Source organism: Lacerta agilis, chromosome 5, assembly GCF_009819535.1.
Source record: "Lacerta agilis isolate rLacAgi1 chromosome 5, rLacAgi1.pri, whole genome shotgun sequence".
NCBI classification, from domain to species: Eukaryota; Metazoa; Chordata; class Lepidosauria; order Squamata; family Lacertidae; genus Lacerta; species Lacerta agilis.
This window is the reverse complement of record NC_046316.1, coordinates 67,665,818-67,690,904: the sequence shown is the minus strand read 5'-3', so window position 1 is coordinate 67,690,904 and position 25,087 is coordinate 67,665,818. Positions and strand designations below refer to the sequence as shown.

Sequence of the window (25,087 nt, the reverse complement as noted above, 5' to 3'; positions counted from 1 at the left end):
ACACAGTTATATTGTTATTTGTTGTAGTTTGAGAAATAAATAAGCACTTAAAAATAAAATAGTTCAAAGGAAACAATCTTGTCTAGTTCATCAGTGCTCCATCACATTCTATTGCTGGACTATTGCCAACAAATGCTTCTCAAATTCAACCTGTTATCAAACCATCCCTGAAAGAAGTTGCTACTTTCTCACTGGGTTATGGCACTCTTTAGGAGCTTCTTCCTAAAGTTTATGCTGGCAATCTTATATCCTGATGGTTAAAATTTTACTGTTCCATGCTCAATTCACAATGGAGACTATTAAAGAGATCAAGTTATCCAGCATATAAAAAGATGTCTTGCTCAAGAAGAATCAGCACAGATTCTGCAGACATACATTAAGAATTCTTTGAGAGAGTAAATAAACATGTCAATAAGCCAGCAGACATTCTGTACTTGAGGGTTTGTTTGTTTTTTAATGATAGGTCCTCAACAGAGATTCCCCAAGTAAGTTTAGCAGTTCTGGGATAAGAGGAGAGGTCCTCTTATGGATCAGTAACTGGTAAAAGAATAGGAAATGGAGAGTATGAATAACTGGACAGTTCAACTTCTTATGGTGGAACTATGGAAATTAATGGGTTTAAGTTGTGTTCATTAATTTTAGTGAATATTATGAACACTGGGTAAAACTCACAGATCTTTGCCCTATCTGCTCTTGGCTTGTCTTCTAAAATGTATCATATTTATATATCTCTCCTGCATGCTTCTCAGCTTGCATCATCTGTTTGGCATAAACACAATGCAGTAGAAGAGGTTCTCATCTGGGCTGAGCATAGTGGGACTAATATTCTCCAGGTCTTGGAAATGATTTTCTTGACAGTCTATCCTAGAATGCCCTTTGCTTCAGCACCACCGCAGTGACGCATGCTCACTTTAAAACAGGGGTGGCCAACTCCCAAGCCAAGAGACTGCGATCTACTCAGAGAGTTAAAAACTGACAGTGATCTACTCCCTTTTTGGGGGTTCAGGTCGAAGTTGTTGAGCTTTTTTTTTTTTTTTAGGAAGGAGGAAGACCCATTTTTAGTTGTTGAGTTTTTTCAGGGAGGAGGTAAAATGTTGAGCTTTTTTGGGAGAGCCACAGATGTTCAGCTTCTTTGGGGGGAGCCAATGATGTACCAGTGATCTACTGCAGACGTCCAGTGATCTACCAGTAGATCACGATCTACCTGTTGGACGTGCCTGCGTTTAAAACAATTAAGCTCCAAAACATTAAAAGTGGAGATGCCTATAAATATATGCCTATAGAAGCAAGCGATGGTTCCTTGCAAATAGTCATTTTAAAAAATTCATTTAAGTTTGCTTACCTAATGCGCTACCATTTTCTAGCAAAAGAAAGAAAATAAGCAGCAGGTTGTTGTTTTTCTCCACACCAAATAACACATTCACACTTCAGAAAATGCAGGCCACAGTCCAGTAGAAAGTTCTCCTGCGCAAGCCCCATTGACAGCAGTACAAGAAAAGGGAACCTGTTGGTGGATTGGGTCCAGTTTATTCATTGTAGAATTTTTTTTGTCTCTTGTGGCTGCTTGTGCCATCTAATTACCACATCCCCTCCCTACTTGTGTCTAATTTTCTGAGATAAAGGAGTAGGGTGCCTTTGAAATTTCTGCTTCCCCTAAGAATAAATAGAATAAATTATAGAGTTTGTTTGTGTGTGGGGGGGGGGAGAGGGAGAGACTCTTTTCTTTATTTCTGAAAAGTGCTTTCAAGATTAGCATAAATTGGATTTGTAAATCGGAACTTGCCTAAAAATTGAAGCTGCACTATTTTTATCCACTCAAACAAGATTTCCACAGTCCATGAAGAAGTCTAATAAAGGAAGGAGGAAGCAGAAAATAAAGATGCCCTACATTCTGACAGCTGCACATAAGCCACTACTGTAAAATATAACTGTTGTAAATTGGCCCAAATATTTCATCAGGCAAACACAAGCACTGGGATAGGTCTCTGGTTCCAGAGACAAACAATACTGTTCAGTTCAGCAACTATGAATAAGTGTTTGGGTAGTGGTGGTTTTGTCTCAGCATCACTTTTCTGCACTGCACCATGATTAAACCCTGTCAATCATGTTCCTGTGCTTACTGAAATGTGACAGAAAGAAACACTCCCCCCCTCATCCAATCCTTAAAGGAATGGAGTTGAAGGCAGAGGTGGTGGGCTGAGATTGTGATGGACTTTGGTTTCGTGTGACCTAGCCAATGACACAGCATTGCCAGACCTACATTGGCTCCCAGTACGTTTCTGAGCACAATTCAAAGTGTTGGTGCTGACCTTTAAAGCCCTAAACGGCCTCGGTCCTGTATATCTGAAGGAGCGTCTCCACCCCCATCATTCAGCCCGGACACTGAGATCCAGCGTCGAGGGCCTTCTGGCGGTTCCCTCACTGCGAGAAGCAAAACTACAGGGAACCAGGCAAAGGGCCTTCTTGGTAGTGGCGCCCACCCTGTGGAACACCCTCCCACCAGATGTTAAAGAGAACAACAACTACCAGACTTTTAGAAGACATCTGAAGGCAGCCCTATTTAGGGAAGATTTTAATGTTTGATGGATTATTGTATTTTAATATTTTGTTGGAAGCTGCCCAGAGTGGCTGGGGAAACCCAGCCAGATGGGTGGGGTATAAACAAACAAACAAACATATTATTATTATTATTATGCCATGTCCTTCCCTGGGCAGCCCAGACTCTTTCAGAATTGACAGCTAGTTGCCCATCTAGTTGTGTGAGCGGGGAAGCAAGATTATTTTGGCCTTTCTTTTTCTGATTGACTTTGGGGGGCTTGCTTTTGCTTACCCATCACTGCTGGCTCAATGGAGACTTGTTTTTTTTTATCTTGGTTTATCTACTATGCCCTACCAACCAGACTTATTAGACAGAGACCAGATACCATCTTGACTGTGAGACCTGGAAGACCTGCTCCCTGCCTTGCAGGACTTTTCTTATACGGTCTGGAAGAGCAGGGCCCTGACCAACTCCAGCTACAAAATCTGTTGAAGAGCCCAGAGACCATGGCTGTTTCTTAGTGCAGACCCAAGTCACTGAGCCTGAGCTTCCACAGCCAACGCCTGCCATGAACCACCATTGGCAGGGTTGGCAGCAACAGCAACAGATATGTTCTATGCTTAAGATAATATATTCTCTTGCTAATTATGAAGTTTTAAATATACATTTTATATTTGACATCCTTAAGTGTTTTTTTTGAAATGTTAAGATAATTCTTTTAACTTTGCTGCATTAAATGTGCCTTCTGTAGTTGACCTCCTTTGTAAAAAATTTTTTTTAAAAAAATCTTACACTAATAATTTACTTTCTTGTTAATTAAAAGTTGCTTTGATTGCATACTTTATATTTGCCTTTCTTCAGTAATGTTTTATTCTGCATTGTTTTATTTGATGTTTTAATGTAGGCTGTAAACTGCTTTGAGATTTTTTTCTTAAAAATATAAAGCGGTATAGAAGTAACAACAACAACATACATTGGCAAAGTTCTCCTGACTGGGTTTCAGAGCCAAAATTCAGAGGCTCATAAAAACCCACCACAGACAGCTTTATAAAATCCCATATTATTATCTGGCACAGACTACTCAGTTACACACCAGCCTGGCAGTTACTTTAACATTTTCCATGGGGAAGTACCCTCACAGGACCTAAGAGCAACAGGCTAGTTTTTGGAAACATTGCCCCTCTGCCTAATGGTAGGGCCAGCCCTGATCCAAGCTGCCAAAGCATATTGGATGTAAAAAAATTTTTTAGCACCTTTGGACCACTTGCATGTACTCCAAAATCTGGCTACAAAAGACATCTGTCTGTAATGAATCTCCCTTATATTGTGTGACCCTGACTGCCTAGCCATGTGAAGCTATTGAACAGCAGAGTAGCTATTATACCTCAGGAACTTCTAGACAGTCCAGCTCACCATAGAAAACTTCCTGCACAGGTGACCATCTGAACCCTGCCTGCAATGGCTCCCAAGAACTCTCATCACCCACCTTTCCTGGTTTCAAAGGGAAGCTCTGAACCTGGGATGGCTGCCTTTTACAGCCAAATATTGAGCAGCCTCAACTGAACAGGTTGTCCCAGGGCACACAGTTATTGATTCCATAATGCAGCCTCTCATACATGCACAATTTAGACTCCAAAGAAAGCCTAGAGGATGTTCTTTGCAGCCAAACATGGTGTGCTTTGTCAGGGGACCCAATTCTCTGTTTGGTAAATGGAACACAAATGTATAGTCATTGTTTTCCCCTGAGAGGAAACTCCCTCCCCCCCTTTTATGGACCATGGAAGCACATTTTGCTGCACTGTTTAACACACACACCAATCTGCCTAGTGTACAGTTTAATTTAAGCCTCAAATAAAGTCTGCAGGAGTCCAGCTACATGTAAGTGCCTTAACATCACATCTACTCATCCAGCTCTTGAAGTTTAGAAACAGGAAATAGATTGCACTTCCTAATATCTCTGGACTGCTAAGCAATAGACTTGGCAATGCTGAAAATAATTGTTCATTTCACCTTCCTCTTCTTTTTGCTCCAGAAGAAAACAAACTGCTTTTGTTCTCACACCCAGTGGGATACTAAGAATCTATCATATAACACTGCCAACACATGCAGTCCCAACATACCACAATATTTCATATGCACTACCCAGTCTTTTTCATTTCTACAAAATCAATACATTTGAAAGCTGGTCATATATTACACAGGTACGTATATTCACAATTACACATAATGCAAAGCACCAGGAAATCACTCTTAAGGCTTTGAAACCGTAGCAACTAATGTTCGCCACCTTCATTCTCTCCCTCCCTCCCTCCCTCTCTCTGTGACTGGTTTCAGTATGATAAAACAAGTGCGTCAAATATTGTACATCAATATTGGCAGCTTTCAGGCCTGCTTTTCATCCAGGCCTAAAAGGCTGCAGGGTCTTGTTCACTAGCATTCAAATTTCCCTTTGAACGGCTGGCTAGAGTTCTTTTTATAGAACATCTTTATTCATAACAAAATGATAGTTATTGCCACAATGGAATATTTAAATGCTTTATTCCTAAATCTAGAAGCAGAGAGCCTATTTCTTGATGGATGCAAATCATTGAGCTGTTGAATGGATAGTTACAATAAACTAAAAATCTAAATTTAAAGAAATAAATTAAAAATAGGTGCTTTTTAAAAAAAATGAAATAAGGCTATCATATGATCAGTAAGGAATTTGGGGGAATATGATTTGGATTGTGTCTGAAATAAGCAGTTCCATTCCAAAACATGGAAAAGCAAAGTTGTGACATCTGTTGGAAATTACTGAATCTAACATTTGAATTCAACTGCACCTATGCCCACTTATCTGGGAGTAAGCCCCACTGTCGTCAGTGAGACCTACTTATGAGAAGGCATGTATATGATAGTGATGCAATCCTAAACATATCTATTCAGAAGCAAGTCCCAATGAGTTCCATGGGGCTACTCCCAGGTAGGTAAATATAGGGTTTAAACCATCAGGATTTAATACAAAGTGGTCCCAACAATGTGAACCTATGCACATGGTTGGTTTAAACACACACACACACAATCCTTGTCAAAACATTGATCTGTTGCAGATGATTCTCATGCTCTTGCTGCATTTTGCATGTCAATATCAATTTATGTCCAGAGCTCAGCCGCAGTAGTCAGGTGGACTCCAGCATAAAGTGATATATTTCGTGGAACCCTCCTTAGGTCACTCAAAGCACTGACAAAGACAGCTGGATAAGAAACTGGAAAGTGAACTTCATGTCCAGTTACTCCGCGGTGGGAATTTAGAAGGTCAGAGCATTTTTAATCTCCCAAAGCATCTACAAGGTAGGATGGAGGAAGAATATGTTCTTGACTGGACCAGTTCTCTAGGGGTAGGTAAATTCCTCTCGGTTCAATTTGGGTCAGAAATACACCAATGGAGAACACCAAGAACGCCCTTTCTTAGTATCCTAAATTAATGTGTTCTAAATCTGAAATGATGCTGGAAAAGGACCCAATTTACATTTGACTCTGAGCCTTAGGGGATGAAGAAGATTGGCCTCACCACACACACATGCCATACCAAGAAAATAGAGGCCGGGGTGGGTGGGGGGGAGAGAGAACAAAAATAGCATGGATAAATAGCATTTGTGTAAGCTATAAGCAGTGCGTCCACCTGAGAGGTGCCAGAACTGAGTTTTGGCAAATTCCAGCTGATAAAAAGCCCTGGCTATAAGTTTCTTGAGTTGGAAGGGTATGCATGTTCCAATGTTTTGTCAATGGTAATTCCTTCTTCATCCACACTGTAACTCTGTCACTGAATCTGCATGAAGGCAACCAGTTCATGAAGAACATAGGTGCTCCCCCCCCCCTTCAGGAATACAGAATCTGCTTCATGGCAAGTCAGACCATTGGTTCATCTAGCTCAGTATTGTATACATTGACCAGCCACAACTTCTGGTGGGGCCACCAATAACTACATTTGTGGCCCTGTTATTCACAGTCCAAGAACAGACTTAAGGTTCAAAAGTAGTCTATCCGTAGCCACCAAAAGCTAGGGAAGAAGAAGAAGAAGAAGAAGAAGAAGAAGAAGAAGAAGAAGAAGAAGAAGAAGAAGAAGAAGAAATTTCCATCGGATAGTGAAATCCCAACAATAATGTGCTGCAGAATTTTGCAATGCACTTCTCCAGTGAAGTAATGTGTATAAAACTGCATATACTAAAATGTGCATAAAAATGCATGTGTTAGTTAAAATAATGTAGGAAAATGCATTATAGTAGGGGAAATTACTTTTCAAAAATGTGTGTATTAAGAGTAACTAGCACTAAAATCCAGATTAATTTTCATGAAGATTTGTTCCTAATATATATAAAAAAATCAAACCAATGTAGAACTGTAGAGAACTGAACTTTAGGTTGGGAAACTGAGGAACTGAAATGGACAGATTTGGCCATGCCTAACAATGACAGGAAGGAGCCCTTGGCAGGTAAGCCAGACAGGTTTCTTTTGCACAAAATTCAAAATCGGGACAAATTCCGAGTTTGCTTGCGTTTTATCCACTCCTGCACTTTTGACCTACTTGGAAATCTCTGCACTAACTTCAGTTTTAGCGCCTATCTCGATCAATGCAGATCTGATTTAAGTATGGTCTCATAAAGCTGAAATGAACCTTACATTGAAACAAAGCTACTGCTCTCCTCCTCGTTCCTGCCAATTAATAAAAGGGAACTTTGCAGTTCTTTAATTCCTGAGCAATATATTTTGCCTTTGATTAAAGGTAACAAAAATATGCACAGACGGTTCTTTCTTGTTTTTCTTTTTCTTTTGCTGCTATTCATTGCTTTTGATGCCTAAAACAATTTCTTATTATATGTCTGTCACATCTCATATATTTCTTACTCATAGAAGTAAAGTTTGAGCTGTCACTTAATGCTATTTGCTGCATATAAGTATGAATTTCTAATAACAGGCTCCAGCATCTGTGTCTGCTTCTCTCTCCCTCTTTCTCTCTTCCTATTGTGCACTGCATGACTCCATTGATGTAGGTTCCCCCCACCCAATTTTTTTTCCTGGAGTAATCATTAAGCTTATCTTACTTGCTTTTATATGTTTAAATATGTCTGCCTTGCACGTGAATGTTAGATTTTTCTGACATTCCAACTGTATGAGGAGCACACCTTGCTTACATCTGGAAAAATGATAGTCCAAAATAGCTTGCCTGAGTTGGGGGGAGGGGTGGCTGATGTGGGTTTTCTCTGACATTAATTGATTGCCTGTCACATATGCTGCAAGCAAAATAAAAAAAATAAAAAATAAAAGTATCTGTGCATGTTCTGCAGTACTGCTTCCCCCCAAAAAAAGTTCAACTATTGTTGCAAGCAGAAAGACAATAAGTGGATGCTAATAAACATAGGCTATTTGAAACCTTAAATTTTACAAATCATATCCCCCCCCCCCGCAATTTTTGCAGCTACTGTGAGAGAAGCCCGTTAAACTGAACCCTCTCCCTTCTGTCCGAGGAGCAGCATTTCCCTCTGACTGAAATGCATGGTTCTGTTTTGTATTTCCACCCCCCCCCCCAACACTGCAGTTTAGTCAACGCTGGTCCAGTTGTTTCAACTGAGTTTAAGACAAGAGTATCTGAGACCGAGAGTAATAAATTACCTGTCACCATCTTTTCATGCTTTTATGTGAGGCCAGGCAACATGACAAAAAAATCATTATATTTGCTTCTTTGTAATTAGCTGTACATGGGGTGGGTGGTGGGGAGTTTAGGAACACCTAAGGTTGCTCCAGACACGCTACTTGAATGAATCCTGCGTTTGTGTGGACCTTCTCTCTCTCGTTGTCTTCTACTCTTGTATTGCAATCTCCCTTCTTCATTTTATCAAGTATCAAACCACAGTCGGGTGTTATAACTGAACTGGGAAAACTACAGTTACCTCTGAGCAAAGTAAAGTTCTGAATTGCAAATCCAGTTCAGTTCAAATTATGTTTTACAAACCTATTATCATTTTGCTTTGATGCTCTATACCAGGGGTTGTCAACCTGGTCCCTACTGGTGGGCATTTAAGGATTCTAGGTGGGCGGTAGGGGGTTCTATGGCACAAGCTGAATCCTCCTTCCATCGAGCACTGGTGGGCTGTAACAAAATTTTATAGTCAACAAATATGCATTAGTGGGCAGTAGGTATAAAAAGGTTGGCTACCCCCGCTCTATACAAAATCGGCCTATCATAGTGAGGGAAAGGGGTCCTATTCACAGATTACTTTTTTTTTTAACAAGAATTTATTGACGTTTTTCTTATTACAACATAAACCCATACCCACACCTACATTTATACAAATACAAATCTAATACACACTTAAAACAAATACAAACATTGCCAAGTTTTTTCCTCTTCTTTAAACTTCTCTACAAAAAAAAAAAAAAAATTCTAGTTCCAAATCTTGACCAGACTTCCCCTGCCTTTTCACCTTTGGTTTTTTCTTCTTGATCTACTTTTTTAACCGCTTCTTTTTAAAAAATTAAACACAATTTTATATATAAAATACAATAGTCATCTTACTCGACCTGATCTATAATTCATCTTATACTAGTTTTATTAATAATACCTCATTATAATCATACATCATCCTAAATCCTCATAGATTATTCTTATCTTATTCCTTACTTACGCTTCTATCCTATAGTCTGCTGCTAGTAACATAAAACTTCAGATATCTCCTTTCTCATTTAAAAACAAAAAATCTAAATATATCGCCGATCTTCACACTCCAATTTCAGGTTACCAAATCCAACCGTTTTAAATTTACTTAATGCTTCACCCCACTCCTCCTCTATCCATTGTCTTTCTCCTGATGGTGTCAGAGCCAAATTTCCAGTTATCTTCTTTTCCCAAGTAGCCACAGGTCCAGGCACAGTTCCGAACGCTCCTTGCAACGAACTTCAGGGTATCCAGCTCACATCCTCCCGGCTGCTCCATTTCTTTAAACCAATCCAGTTCTTCTCGAAAGTATCTTAATTCTTTGTCCCATGCCCTCGAGCTCACACCTCGGGGGCTGGATATAACAAAACTTGTCGCCGTCTTGGGGCTGCCACCCCCAAAGACCAAATCTTTTTCCTGGAGTCGCCCTGTCATTTCTCTCCATCTTCCTGTCAACCCTCTCAGTTCCTTGCAGAAGTTTTCTTCCAAAGTGTCAAAGTACACAAAAGCCTCCTCTGTGGGAAATTCATTTCCTTTCAGACTCCCACACAAGACTCTCACTTTCCGATAAAGAAGCTCCAGCCTCAGCTCAAGGAGCCTTTGTTCATCCGTCAGAGTAGAGTTCAAAACAAGTTTACAGACAAAGCCCAGCATAGCAGAAGGGGGGGTAGGAGTGAGTGTCGTATTACAGTTCCTGTCTCTCTGTCCTTCCTTTTGTGAGGGTTGTTTTCCACCTCGATTAGAACTTTTCGTCGCCATTTTCCTGAAGCCAGGATGCAAAGACCGAAACTTTTAACCGGAGATATCTTTCACAACTTTACTCCCCAAAGGGAAATTGTAACAGTGTCACTCTTCAAAATTTAGATACTTTATAATCAATTCAGTAGCAACAGTCACTCAAACTGGTTAGCTTCTTTAAACCAAAGGGAGGGAGGCAGGCTGCCTTTCTTCTTCCCCCGGATCGCTCCAAACAGCATATTATTTAGTCCAATCTTGTACTTACGACCACCGGGTTCTTCGAGGCTGTACACCCCAGGTAGAACTTCGACGCTCATCTCGGGATTTATCGCCGCATTGTCACCCCGGTTGGGGCATGTCCCCTATAGCCCGGCTCCGTGGTCCCTTCACCCCCACTCCCCCTTTACAGGGGGCGCGGGGGAAGGGTTCGGAGCCACAACGGGCTCAGCCGGGGAGCCCAGGGTGCGGGACGCTCTTCCTGCACCCCAACCGGAGCCCCGCTATGCGGTTGCGGGGCTCCTAACCCCCGGGGTGGACTGGGCGCTTCGCAGCCGAAGCAGCCCACGACCACCCGCTATGGCGTCGCCGCCGGAAGTCCCACAGATTACATACCCTCTAATATGCTGAGACCAAAAAGCAGAATGTGTGTATTTTCGGCCACGCTCCTGCAAGAGTCATGTGACCTGTATGAGATCACAGAGCCAAAAAGCATGTTTTGGGGATCAGTGATGCATTTTTTGGTGACGTGCTGAGAGTAATTTATTCAGTGCAGTTGAGGTGTATGAGATTAGAACAAGCTAATGTGGGGTTAGCCAATGAGTATTCATACACATGCTTAGAGTTGCACATGTGTGGACATGCACCCAACACACAAATGTATACCAGGCTCCAAGCCAGTGCTTGATTTGACTCAGCTAAAAACATTGGACAGAAAAATGTGTTGTTGTTGTTGTTGTTGTTGTTGTTGTTGTTGTCATTGCAATTCTGTTGGGACTTAAGACCACAGTCCCATTTTTGAATTTGATTTAGGCAGCCCTCATGTTTCTGAATTGTAGCCACCCAAAATAAATGTACAGTGAACACTCAGGTTACAGATGTAATCCGTGATGGAGGCACGTCCACAACCCAAAGCATTCATATCCCGCAGTGCTGCGTCTGCGCAAGTGCGTGACGTAATTTGGCACTTCTGCGCATGACTGAAGCGTGATTTAGCGCTTCTGCACATGTGTGAGCGCTGAAACCTGGAAGTAACCCATTCCGGTACTTCTGGGTTCGGCGTGGAGCACAACCCAAAAAAACGTAACCCGCAGTGGCTGTAACATAAGGTATGACTGTATTGGTTGGGGGGGGACATGAAGAATTATGAAGATCAGCACAAAACAGAAGCACATATGGTGGTAGCTGAGCAAGAGATACTTTGAAACTGGTATCCAAAAAGAGCCACCTGTCAGCTGCAAAAGCTGTAAAAGCTGCAAAAACTACTAACATAGAAGGAAGGAAGAGTGTTTATATTTTCTTCCATTATGCTCATAGCACTGATAATCATTTTTCAGTATGCTACAAAATATTTAAGCTACAGAGGCAACACTGAAAACGAGGCTCTATTTCCAATGACCAGTCATGTAATGTGACCTTGGACTAGTCACTGGCTTTCAGCCGAACCTACCTCACAGGGTTGTTTCGCAGGATGATATAGAGAGCAGAGGAACTATGTCCACTGCCTTGAGCTACTTGGGAGCAAATGTAGTATATGAATGTAGTTAGGAAAGTGATTGCAAAAATTAAGCAATCTCTGACAGAGTTCTGGGTAAAGGCCATTATCTCATGATTTCTGGCTCTGTGCTTTAGCCATTATCACATCCTTAAAGTCTAGAAGTATTTAAGAACAAACCACAGTAGAAGCATAGAACAAACTATAGTACAGGCACATCCAACTCCCAAGAGACCGTGATCTACTCCCAGTATAAAAAAAACTGGCAGTGATCTACCCATTGACATTGGAGGGAGGAGGAGGGTTGATTGCCCAGAATTGTTGAGCTTTCTTTAGGAGGGAAGTGCCCAGAGTTGTTGAGCTTTTTGGGGAGGAGTTTTTTAGCCTTTCCCCCATAACTTTTTGTACACGATAAGGATCCCATGATCTACCAGGATCAGCTAGGGATCTACCGGTAGATCACGATCTACTGGTTGGACATCCCTGCTATAGTAGAATTTTGGATTGCAGTTCAGAAAAGATTTCATTGACGATTACTGTATTTTATAAATACGGATGCGGGTGGCGCTGTGGTCTAAACTACAGAGCCTAGGGCTTGCTGATCGGAAGGTAGGCGGTTCGAATCCCCGTGATGGAGTGAGCTCCCGTTGTTCGGTCCAAGCTCCTGCCAACCTAGCAGTTCGAAAGCACATCAAAGTGCAAGTAGATAAATAGGTACAGCTCCGGCGGGAAGGTAAACGGCGTTTCCATGCGCTGCTCTGGTTCGCGAGAAGCAGCTTTGTCATGCTGGCCACATGACCTGGAAGCTGTCTGCGGACAAACGTCGGCTCCCTCGGCCTATAGAGCGAGATGAGTGCCGCAACCCCAGAGTCGTTCGCAACTGGACTTAACAGTCAGGGGCAGGGGCGTACCCAGGATCAAAATTAGAGGAGGGCAAGCCATAGTCGTTCAGGTTGTGACATTTCAGCACGGAAAAGGCGAATGAAACCAAAATTTTAAGAAAATTATATATAATTATAGCAGTGCTTTATTACGGTAGTTATTACAATTATTTGCTTGAATTTTTTAAATTTTTATTCTAGTTACATGTCTTATACTAATATCATTTTTCTTGGGTTTGAAGAAAACTTGTTCAAAACTTTCGTTTCAATCCAGTCCTGATTTTCCTTGAATAATTTCCGATGGACGCTCATCAAACACAACCCAGTCAGTCTGTCGTCTCCCATTGTACTTCTGAGCCAGGTCTTTACCCTTCGAAGGGTACTGAAATATCGTTCAACAGTAGCCATGGTGGATGGAAAAGCACTTAAAATACTGATCAACTAGCGGCGGGTGGCTCAGTTTATATAGTGATGCGGAACTCACTCGACCCCTCTAGAAGATTCCCTCTTCTCTCTGCTAGAGCCCGCTAGAGACCTCTCCCTCCCTTGAATCCCACTGGCTGGCTGACATAGATTCCTCTACCAGTCGCTAGGTGGCTCTAGATACTTCTCGGTTTTTACACCATTTCAGTGTGGTAAACAACTGATTATTCGCCATCGCCCTACCTAATTTTGTTTCGTTTCATCACTTTATAACCATTTAATTTTTTTTGCTCTGGGAGGGGGCAGCTGCTCCCCTGCCCCTTGCTGGGTACACCCATGGTCAGGGGTACCTTTACCTTTACCTATAAACACTATACTCAGCCAGTTTACAGGAATCTGCTGTTTGTTTGCAAACTTTACATTAATAACTGTTGCCATTTGTTTAGTATAGAAATGAAATAATTAAAGTCAACTGGCATCCTAAATAGTATATCTTTGATCAGGTGGAAGTCTGAACCACATGTTTAGCAAAGTTACTGGACGTTGGTTAGCCATTCATGCAACCAGGCTTTGATTTGACCATCTGAACATTAGGTGTGCGGCCTCCACCATTTTCTTCCCATTTAAATCATGGAAATAAGGGGAAAGTAAAATAAAGGAGGCCGCCTTGAAACTTACAGAAGGGTGGGGGGTGGGGATGAAAGAAAAAAGAGAGGAAAGGGTTGATTCCATTAATTTGCTTTAATACCTTGCTCCATCACCACTCTCATGTGGTTTCTTAGTTCATTATCTCTGTGACTCAGAAACATAAAAAGAGAAAAAGTGAACTTAAATGCTTCGAAAACTCCATTCAGGATTATGCTGTTTGGCAGCACGATTCTGACAGCTTACACAGGCAAGGCAGCTATGCACATTGCTGAAGGCTTCCAGTTTGGGCCCTGGCAGTTCCTGGCAAAGATGTTGCCCAGAGAGTTATAAAACCATATTTTGAGGAAGGGCCATAGCTCAGTGGCAGAGCATGTGATCAGGGCTGTCTTACCCATAGGCGCTAGGGGTGCGGGGCACCCGGGCGCCGGGCTCTCAGGGGCACCAGGACGAGAGTCGAGTCTAGGGAAGAGCCTGCCCATTGGTTTGAGCACCGCAGCAGGCTCTTCTGCTGTGAGCGGCTCTGTGCGGCAAGTTCGGGGGCAACAGAGCCAGTGAGATGCGGCATATGCTTAAGACAGCCCTGCGTGTGCAGAAGGTCCAAAGTTCGGTTTCCTCCATCTGCAGGTAGAGCTGGGAAAGACTCTTGCCTGAAATGCTAAGGAGCCCCCGCTAGTCAACGTAGACAGTCCTGCGCTAGATGGACCAATGGTCTGACTCTGCATAAGGCAGCTTCCTACACTCCTATGATAATGTATCAATCAAATGCTCTGAACTGGATAGGTGGGAGTCAAGGGAGAAAAATAACTCGGCCATTTCAAAAGGATACATAAGCACCACTATGCAAGAAATAGCTCCCATGTGAGAGAAAACCTTACTCTTCAATGCCTCAGTTGGGAATAGAAAATGCCTTTCTTACTGCATGAGGGAAGGCCTTAGAAACTAAACTATAAATCCTTTCATGCTGCTGATGTTGCCACATCAAAAAAGTAACATGCAACTCTGAGTTCAGAAAAATGGTAAATCTCCTGGAAAGCTCATAGGATGTTGCCAGAGCTGGAAGATGAATTGGCAGTGCAAGAGCAGAAGCTGAGGGTAGCCAACAGTGCTCCCTTTTCTTGGCAGCATCATCTTGTGTTGGAAAACACAAAAACAAATGAAGGTAGAAACATCAGACGCGAAGAGTAAAGAGATATTAAAGATTATGAAGCACTTCACGGATGGGAGACTATTTGCTGCACTACAGAAGAATTGAAATAGAATCCATTTGGTAGATTAATGATGCTAAATATTTACACCGCACAGTAACTGATCCGGAAAAGCTAGCATGATATTTTTCATTGACTGAGATGACAAACCCATTAAAACCTGGATCTTTGACGCAAATCAGTCTCAATATACTGTTATAACATCACTGCTGGTACACTACATTTTAATGGGAGCAGCCTGGATCATTTTTGCCTGATAAAATTCAGATTTTGCTTTATTGCTAAGCTTCGCTCCTTCTATCTAGGTCAGGGTTTCAAACAGAAGATATGCCCAAACCAACCTGGAGGTGCTTGGGGGCTGAACAAGAGACCTCCTACATCCAAAGCATGTGCTCTGCTGTTGGGCTATGGCCTATATAGCTGGTGTCATGTGCATACACATTCTTGTACCTTTCTGGAAATTCACATGCTTTGATAATGTCAGCCATGGGGAAAAGCCACGGGGAAATTCTACCTTCCCTCCACTGTATCTGGAGACAGCCTCATAAAACTTTTGCAGTCAAACAGAATTGATCAGCCTCAATAGAAGATGCTCACCAACCAGAGACTGCTTGGCCAGAGATCTGGTCACATAATTCTGAGCAATTTATGAGAGTTTCATTGAGAGCAGGTAGTTCACAATAAGGAAGACGTACATTAGCAATGCTGTTGGCTTTTTAGCTCACATCACAGGCAGCTCCAGGTTTTTGTGGGCCCTTATGAGTATTACAGTGGGACAAATTCATATACAGTACAAACCTGAATTTTGATGACTTTACTATTTTTGATTGACTGACTCTGCCTCTTGAGTCACCATTTTTCAATTGGTTCCAGCTGGCAAACTCAAATAAATGGTGCAAAAGTGACATCTACCCACCACTATTCCTGGGACTGCAATTTGTTTTAACTGTTTTTAATTTTGATTTTTACATTGCTGTAACCTGCCCTGGGACCTGCTGGTGAAGGGTGGCAAGAAATTTGATAACAGCAGCGGCAATAATAATAATAACTGCCCTAACTCAATCTGTTGGCATGGAAGGACTTGCTGGTGCCATCTTTTCTCATTCAGACTTTCAAGATGATCTCACAAACAGCATGTAGACCTTAAAAAGTACTGGTAGATCTCTGTCCTTTGAAGAGGCTGCAAGTGGATGATCTTGTCCCTTGAATCTCACAGTGCCTATTCAGATACAGGTTGTGTGCATGCTCCCATTTACTTTGCATCTAGTACACTCTCACCACGGTACACACAGCATTAGTCACTATCCATAGTTATTCTGTATCTATATTGCATTTTTACCCAAACCAGCTTCGATATGAATTGAGAAAAATAACAACCTAGCTGTGTTTCAAGCCAGTAATGTATACACAGCCATAGTCCGCACACAACACTGTCTAAACTACTGCTCTGACTCCTTTGAAAAGGTAGTAATGTGGGGTATAAATATGGTAAAACAACAAGATAATGTGCATGACTATTGGTTTTTATCAGGATTGCAACATAGGTCCTCCAAAAAAACAGAGTCCTTTTTGTTGCGGATAACTCAGACTGAAATTCCCAGGTGTCAAAAAAAGGTTATTTATGTATGGCACGTTTCCATGCGCTGCTCTGGTTCGCCAGAAGCAGCTTTGTCGAGCTGTACGCATGCTCCCTCGGCCAGTAACGTGAGATGAGCGCCGCAACCCCAGAGTCGGACACGACTGGACCTAATGGTCAGGGGTCCCTTTACCTTTACCTATGTATGGCTACTACTGCAGCCTGTGTTTTGTTAGCCTCAAAATGGAAAACGAGCAAGGTCCCAGCTAAAGAAGAATGGCAACTTAATTTGACAGAATGTGCACAACTCGCAGACTTAACATATAGAATAAGAGAACAAGAAGAACATACGTTTAAAGAAGATTGGATAACATTTATTGAATATATGGGAAATAATTGTGTAAGAGAACAAGAAGAACATACGTTTAAAGAAGATTGGATAACATTTATTGAATATAAGGGAAATAATTGTGTACAGCTGTAAACGCTGGCAGCATTAAGATAAATTCAACAATGTAACTAAGTTTTGATGGATGCAGTAATGGAATACGGAATGGTATAGTTTTTGTAAAATATGCAGGGATTTTTGATATGTAAATTGAACCATGGAAAGAGAAGAAGGGAAGTCATATCTTAAGGATGCAAAATGAGTATCTTAAACTGTAAAACAGAAAACTTAATAAAAACTCTCTCTCTCTCTCTCTCTCTCTCTCTCTCTCTCTCTCTCTCTCTCTCAATTGCAAGATTTGTGAGAAAGCCTTCCATCCCAACTGTGCCCTGTGAACAGAGGTCAAACTGGATGCTTCACATCTGGGAGTGAATCATGATACAGGTGTGCATCCAGATGAGTGGTTGTGTTCCATTGCGCTCTCTCTCTCTCTCTCTCTCTCTCTCTCTCTGTGTGTGTGTGTGTGTGGTACCCAGGACATCATGGAAATCTGTGCATGGAAGCATATTTCAGTGCGTAGCTTGACTGTGGTGGATTATGACTCATATCCAAAAGTCTGAACAACGTCTACTTATGGATATATCATCATCATATCCTTCAAACCCCATTTTGCGGCCCTTGTTTATTCTTGAGGCTGGGCCTCAGAACTTGAATCCCTTCTCAGATCAAATCATTTGTGGTTACTTTGAGCACCGACAAACTGTAAATGTCACTGTACATATAAATCAATACAGACGTGCCTTTGCTTTGCCTGATTCCAATACACCAGGATGTTTACAAGATGGGCAAAGTCAGAAAAATTATTGTTACAAGAAGAGGGAGAATAGCAGAAGATGGATATGCAGTATATATCCTTATAAATATGGGGCGGGAAATAGTCCTAAGAAGAAAAATGTGCAGTGGAAACCTATACATAACCCTACAAATAACCTATGGCTAGAAGAAAATTACTAGATAAATATGCATAGCAGCTTTCACCAACCTGGTGCCCTCTAGCTGTCACACAAGGTCACAGAGTGAGTTTCATGGATGATTTTAATCCTGGTCTCCCCAGTCTCAGTCCACTCGATAACCCTCCGCCTTATTCCAAATTCTGGGAGAGTGACTAAGCTGGGGAAGGGTAATTCTATTATCCCATAGGTCTGGAAATGTATGGTTGCCCTTGTTAACACTCCTATAAGGCACCAACTCAGGCCTCCATATTGTACTTACCTATCAGGGAGCAATCTCCACAAAATTCAGATTGTTTGGCATGGCACTTGAATGCTAAGTATTAACAAAACTGCTTTCTTTGCAAAGGAGGAAGATAGTGAGAGAATCAGTACAGGTGTGAGGGCAGGGCACACAACTTTTTCCCCAGAAGAGAAGCAATGATGATAGCAGAGACTGCTGCTGAACCAAAGAAAAATACTTTTCAGTTTTGTTAAGGGCTAACTATTTGTAAATGGAAGGAAACATGAACATAGTATTGCATGTTTACATTGTTGTGAATGCCCTTATGGTGAAGGGTGGGTAAGAAACCTAATACTGATGATAATAATGATTAACAAGAGCAGTAATATAACCTCTTTACATTTCAGTGTTTAAAATAGCATGCAGTATATGTTATTTGAATATTTTAGTAATAAGTATTAAATATATCTTTAGCTGGTGGGTGATTAATTGGCATTAGAAACACCAAGTGTTGACAGATGAACACCGTGTTTTTGGTAAGCAGATACTATTTGAAAATGTATTAAATGAAAGTGAAAAGAGACATTTTCAAACTTGGGGTTGGGAGGATGTGTTTGCTAAGATAATGAGGATATAAATGGGGACTGGTTAGTGGGAGGTAGGGTGTTGAACATTTATGGGAGGCAGTAATTGGTTTGGTTTTTTCTCATTGTTTTTATTAAGCATTTAGTGTTTCTTTAATCTTGTATTTTTATGTTGTGAACTGCCCTGAGATCTACGGATGAAGGGCGGTATTAAAATAATTCTATATGTATATGAAATCATATTCCTGAGGCCACCCACCCCATCCCACCCAGCCAGGTTTAATTCTAGGTGCAGAGCCTACTTGCACGAAAACAGTCACTGCTGGGGCATTTGTAGACAGACATCAACAGGTAGGGAAAGGGTTAAGTGTTTCCCATTTGCTTATTCTAATGCCAGCCCTGGTGTGAGCATTATGAAGAAAACACAGGCTTGGCAATCATATATTTACCTCACAAAGAGTTTTGAGCATAGTGCACGCCTCCTACGTACCTATGGGGACCCCAGTGTTTACTGCTGAAGTCATTCCTATTTCTGCCCTGGATGTTCATTCAATAATTAAAAGCGCTGCCATGGATTTAGTCCAGCCTCTCAAGTAACTAATAAATATTTAACACACAATTGTAACTTTCCAGGAAAGATTTCATGTGAAAAGTGTAGAGTAGTTTGCGTTGAATTTTTCATTACAAAATGGTGCCTAAATCTTCAGCTGCTAAAACTGTAAAATTGATGCTGGCACTTCTCCCAAAACATGTACCATTAGTTTCTCTTGAATTGGATTTTTTTTTAACACTCTGAGTTAAGAAAAGATTGTTGGCTGTCACACTCTTGCTGTTCTGTATATTCCAGCAGATCCTCTCATTCTATTTTGTTCCCAATTTGAACTTCCTAGTGGTGAAAGAACCCCGAGCCCAGGGGGTGGGGATACTGATGATATGCTTTTGACTGGAGCATAGTTTGACCCACATAGTTAAATCCCTGCACACTGCATTAAGGCACATGCCTTCAAGAGTTATAGAGTAATTTTAAAGTTTAATTAGTAGTCACAAACATGAATATTAAAGTATTCTTGGAAGAGCTCTCCCCCCAATCTCATGTACAATTTAAGATATATAGCTGCAGAAGCAGTGGAGTTGCTAGGCAAGCTACCCAGCAGGTGGGTTGCTGTTGCTTATGGGAAGCGGGAGAGGGAGGGGTGAGGCAGTAGGAAGGCTGGTGTGGGGCAAACACACCGGCGGGAGTGCTGGATTGGCTCCACCAATGTGTTTGCACAACACTGACCTCCAAGCTGCCTTACCTTTTCTTTTCCCGGTAAGCAACAGCATCTCACCTGTTGGGAAGCTAACATAGTGGCTCCATCCGACCTGACAAGCTGCTCCTGTATACCTATGTATCTACAGGAAGGAGATATGTAGGAAAAGAAAACAGGGGAGATCATGACAGCAGGGGTTGCACATCAAAACAGTATATGGGGTGCACCAGAACAAGGTTGTGTAGTGCTACAAAGGAAGAAGACCTCCACTGCCAGGTCCTTCAGACCCATGCTGGGCCAATAGATCTGCAGTTTTACATACAATCTGCTGGAAAGGGGGTGCTTAGTTTGCCCCAGTGGGCAGGAGGGCAGTGATCAAATCGGAACACCACTGGGGCAAATTAAAAACCTCACTTTTGCCTCCTCACAGAGTTTCAAGTAGAAAGGCTGGCCAGGGCCAGCTACAGTTTTGATGTTTATTTCCAGGTAATTAGAGCTGATGTCTTTGTCCTTGTTTGGAATTTCACACTATAGCTACCTCTATCTCTCAATGCAAATAAATAATACAACAAAGAGGAAATTGGGATATGTGATTGAATAGCTTCTGTTCCTTGTCTTGCTAAGGAATACAATTATAAAGAAAGGAAATTAACTGTGCTGGGTTTTAATTAGAACAGAACAGCAATAAATAACATACAGTAACTTTAGACTGCCATGCCATAGAATCGTGACTTCCAGCTTGAATCTCTGTGTTGGTGTGCGCTACCTGTCCCCAGGTGACTAAGGTGCACACCACATGGGACCTATATAGGCTCAGGTTTTCCAAACCATACTAAGCACGTTTTCATATCGAAGAGTCCTTGAACTTCTTAGAAACTGTGTGTGAGAGAGGTGTGGATATCCAGCTAAAATGATCTGCTGGCACAGTAACTTTTGACTGAGTAAAGGTACTCGTCCCTTGCCTCTCTCTGTTCACCTCATACCCCCCAGGGCTTCCCTCAAGCTTTCAGAGCAGATTTGGGGAGGGGGCGGAGGGGCAAGGAGAGGGAAGGGAGGGTAACTCCCACTGTGCTAGAGGCAATCCTTGTGCTATTGGATCTATTTCATTGGATACTGCTTGGTACCTTGCCAGAACATAAAACAGTAACACAAGAAGCAAGGAGTGCCCATGACAGCTCTTAGGTGCCAGTGCAAGGAAATAACCTCTCTCCCTCTCACCATGCATGCCACATTTGTGAGAGGAAGAGCCTTCCCTATTCTACTGCAGGAGGCGGGGCTAATAAGATAGCCATTTTCAAATACAGTGGTACCTCGGGTTAAGAACTCAATTCGTTCTGGAGGTCCGTTCTTAACCTGAAACTGTTCTTAACCTGAGGTACCACTTTAGCTAATGGGGCCTCCTGCTGCTGCCCTGCTGCCGCCACAAAATTTCTGTTCTCATCCTGAAGCAAAGTTCTTAACCCAAGGTACTATTTCTGGGTTAGTGGAGTCTGTAACCTGAAGCATCTGTAACCCGAGGTACCACTGTGTATAAAAGGGCTATCACTTGGAAGATGGAGCAAGCTTGTTTTCTCCTACTCTAGAAGCTAGGACCTAAACCAGTGGCTTCAAGTTACAAGAAAGGAGCTTCTGGATGAAACATCAGAAAGAATTTTTGGAAGGTGGTGGACTCTCCTTCCTTGGAGGTTTTTAAGCAGAGATTGAGTGGTCATCTGTCTTGTACGATTTATTTGAGATTCTTACTTTGCAGGGGAAGGGACATGGGTGGCGCTGTGGGTTAAACCACAGAGCCTAGGTCTTGCCGATCAGAAGGTCGGCGGTTCGAATCCCTGCCATGGGGTGAGCTGCCTGCTCCTGCCAACCTAGCAGTTCAAAAGTATGTCAAAGTGCAAGTAGATAAATAGGTACCACTCTGGCGGGAAGGTAAATGGCATTTCCGTGCACTGCTCTGGTTCGCCAGAAGTGGCTTAGTCATGCTGGCCACATGACCCGGAAGCTGTACACTGGCTCCCTTGGCCAGTAATGCGAGATGAGCGCCGCAACCCCAGAGTCACCCATGACTGGATCTAATGGTCAGGGGTCCCTTTACCTTTACCTTTACTTTGCAGAGGGTTGGAGTAGATAACCATCTCCACAATTCAATAACAACAACAACAACATTTATTTATTTATTTATTTATTTATTTATTTATTTATTTATTTATAGTTCACCCATCTGCCTGGGTTTCCCCAACCACTCTGGATGGCTCCCAACAAAATATTATACAGAATAATACTTCGAACATTAAAAACTTCCCTAAACAGGGCTGCCTTCAGATGTCCTCTAAAAGTCAGGAAGTTGTTTGTTTCCTTGACATCTGGTGGGAGGGCGTTCTGAACCTAAATTGCAAGCAAACCTTCCTGTTCTTTCCACAGTCCCCAACTTGGCATGGTTTATAGCAACAAGGTGCAACCCTAGCACTGATTTTTTTTAGATAAGATGGATACAGAAGACTCCGCTTTGGTTGTCTTACATTTCTGCTTAAAGATCAAGGATAACCTACATCAAAATCTTTTTGTTTAATTATACAATAGCTGAGGGGATGTGACTCAGACTCTTTGAAGTGCCTCAATTGCTGTGCTACATGCACAAGTGAAAGGATTCATCACTTTGAATTCTACCAGCTTAGATCTGTAACTTAATGGGTGCCATATTTCATCGGATGTATTTTTAAACTGGTAAATATAATGTCAACAAGCCATTGAATTAACTGGCAAGTTAGTGGCTTGAAAATATAGGTTGTCAGGCATTATTCATATGCTTCCATTCTACATTCCAATAATTAAGGTGCCAATAGCACAGCTACCCTTGTGTATAGCAGAGATAGTAGGGATTCTTTTTTCACATATTTTGTAATATTGTTATTATAATTATTTCACTTTTTAGCCCGAAGGGATGAACATTATAGTAAATTTTGATTTTTAAAAATATATAGGAGCAGTATAGATCTAGTAGAAAAAAACAAAAAAGTACAGAATGAAAAGACACAAATAATTAGAGGAATTAAGGGGTGCTTGCATCATCACCCCAATCCCAAATATTCAGTAGCTCAGGATGAATGAGTGATCAGTATAAAGAACTATTCGGCCTTTTTTTAAAAAATGTGGAAGCACTTCCAATATTTATAGTTACCACAATGGGATAGAGTCCAACACATGATCCTATACTATTGTAGAAGGTAGACTTAAAGGGGGTGGCACTCACAGTCATGTCAACCTGAATGGATGACCTAAAGTGGAACAATTCCTTTGAAGTTGTTCCCTTTGACAGCGACACACTGGTGGTGATAACAGCAACCAGTCTAAGTTAGCCAAACCTCCCTGGGATGACAGCCATGCAGCTGCAAAAAAATGTTCATAGGGAGCAGAACTAACTTCTGGACTCCAGTAGTTGTCTACTACTCCCATTCGTGCACTCACAGCAGGCATGAACATTGGGGTCAGATATACCAATTGATGCTTCTTTCACTGTGGGATAAAAATTCTTGTTCTTGTTTCTTTGTTCTAGCCTTGCCTAGCTTGGTATCTTCCAGGTATCTTGGACTACAGTTCCCATCAGCTCCAGGGCATGACCATGCTGCCTGGGGCTGATGGAGGTTGCATTCCAAAGCATTAGGAGGGCATCAAGTTGGCAAAGAATGCTTTGTGCAGTAGACAGTATGAACAGGTACTTGGGCCACTTGCAGCCTGCCTGATTTCTAGGTTCTGGAAATGGCTCTGGAATATCAATGCTCGATTATTTATTTCTATTTTATTTTAACATTTATTTTTCTCAGAACACTTCAAGTCAAGTATGCCTGCGTCTTTCACACATGGTCGAGAGCTTGAAACTAAATCACATACCTATTAAAGGTGGATAGCAGCTGCCCAATAAGTAGTGTTTTATAGGGTTTTTTAATTAAAAAAAATAAACAGACAATGAGTCAATGACAGCGGTACAAACACATTTTGGGATTCTAGACCTCCAATATCTGCCATTGCATTAGTAACTTTATGACTGAAAATCAAATGTAACAATTATTCATACAAATAACAATCTGCACAATTAAAACCAGTTGTCCAAAAGCTTAGCCACAGTATTAATGTGGCTCATTTATAGAATGTGCCAAAAAGAAAAGTCTTCCCTTTATATGTTTGTTGAGATAACATTGATCCCACATACATTGCATTCATCACACTCCCTCTCTCTCATACACACATAAGCAGTGCCGATAACTGAACAGAAAATTGTGCTACAAGAGCACACACCTCTTGGCTCTTAGCTTCACACTCTATGGCTCCCTAACGCTCCTACTGACAGCATGCTAAGAGCATGGTAAATACGAGGAACAGGTGCTGGATGCTCAATTATAGCCACTGTTGACTTATTTCTACAGTCTTCTCTAACCTATATTGCTGTATTTAAGTAAACACAGTTGACTTTCTGGAGCTGTTAAAATGTATCCTTGGATTTTACCCCAAAGAAACCCACACTTTAAAACATTTCTGATATCAGTGATCTCTGAAAGATTGTTATTATTAGGGCTGCTGCTGCCAAAATCTGGAAAAGTAAAAAATCTGATATGAGGAGCATATTTGGGCATCCAAAAAGGATAGCCCACTGATGATAATTTGTTTTATTTTCTTGACTATATTACAGGGTTTCTCTTGTTCCAGATTGCCTCTCTATCCAGTGCTTGGATACCTCTGTGTATTAGGTCATAGAGCATCAAAGGGAATTTCAGTATTGCTCTAGCCCACAAAATGACTCCACTGGGGTAGTCTGAGGTGGTTAGTGTGGAAGAGTCAATACAAGCCTTGGATGCTACAGCTTGCACAAAGTTCTCTAGGATGGAGCATGCACCAGTGTTGTCATCAGTATGCCCTAGAGGCTTAGATGCTGGGTAAGAATTTTACAGGATCCCTTTAGGATCCTTTCCACCTCCACAATACTATGATTCAATGTCTTATTTTAGAATCCTAATCTATGGTGTTCCTTGTCCCCATCCTATAAACTATCTCTAGCCAGGAGTGAAAATTCACTAAAAGATATTGAGTGATTGATTTACCAATGAAAGTCTTGCCAATTCAATTACACAGTTGATTAATAATCAGAATAGCAGAGGGAAAGGGGGGCATTATCACTTAGACAATACATTAAAAGGCATAAAAGCTGGTATTTTCTTACAGGTCCTGAAAAAA

The 25,087-nt window shown here is 41.6% G+C and overlaps 1 protein-coding gene across 1 annotated transcript in view; it reads right to left on the bottom strand.

The window, feature by feature from the left end:
• The window catches only part of NYAP2 (neuronal tyrosine-phosphorylated phosphoinositide-3-kinase adaptor 2), a 134,991-nt gene that overhangs the window by 69,480 nt on the left and 40,424 nt on the right, over positions 1-25,087 (bottom strand).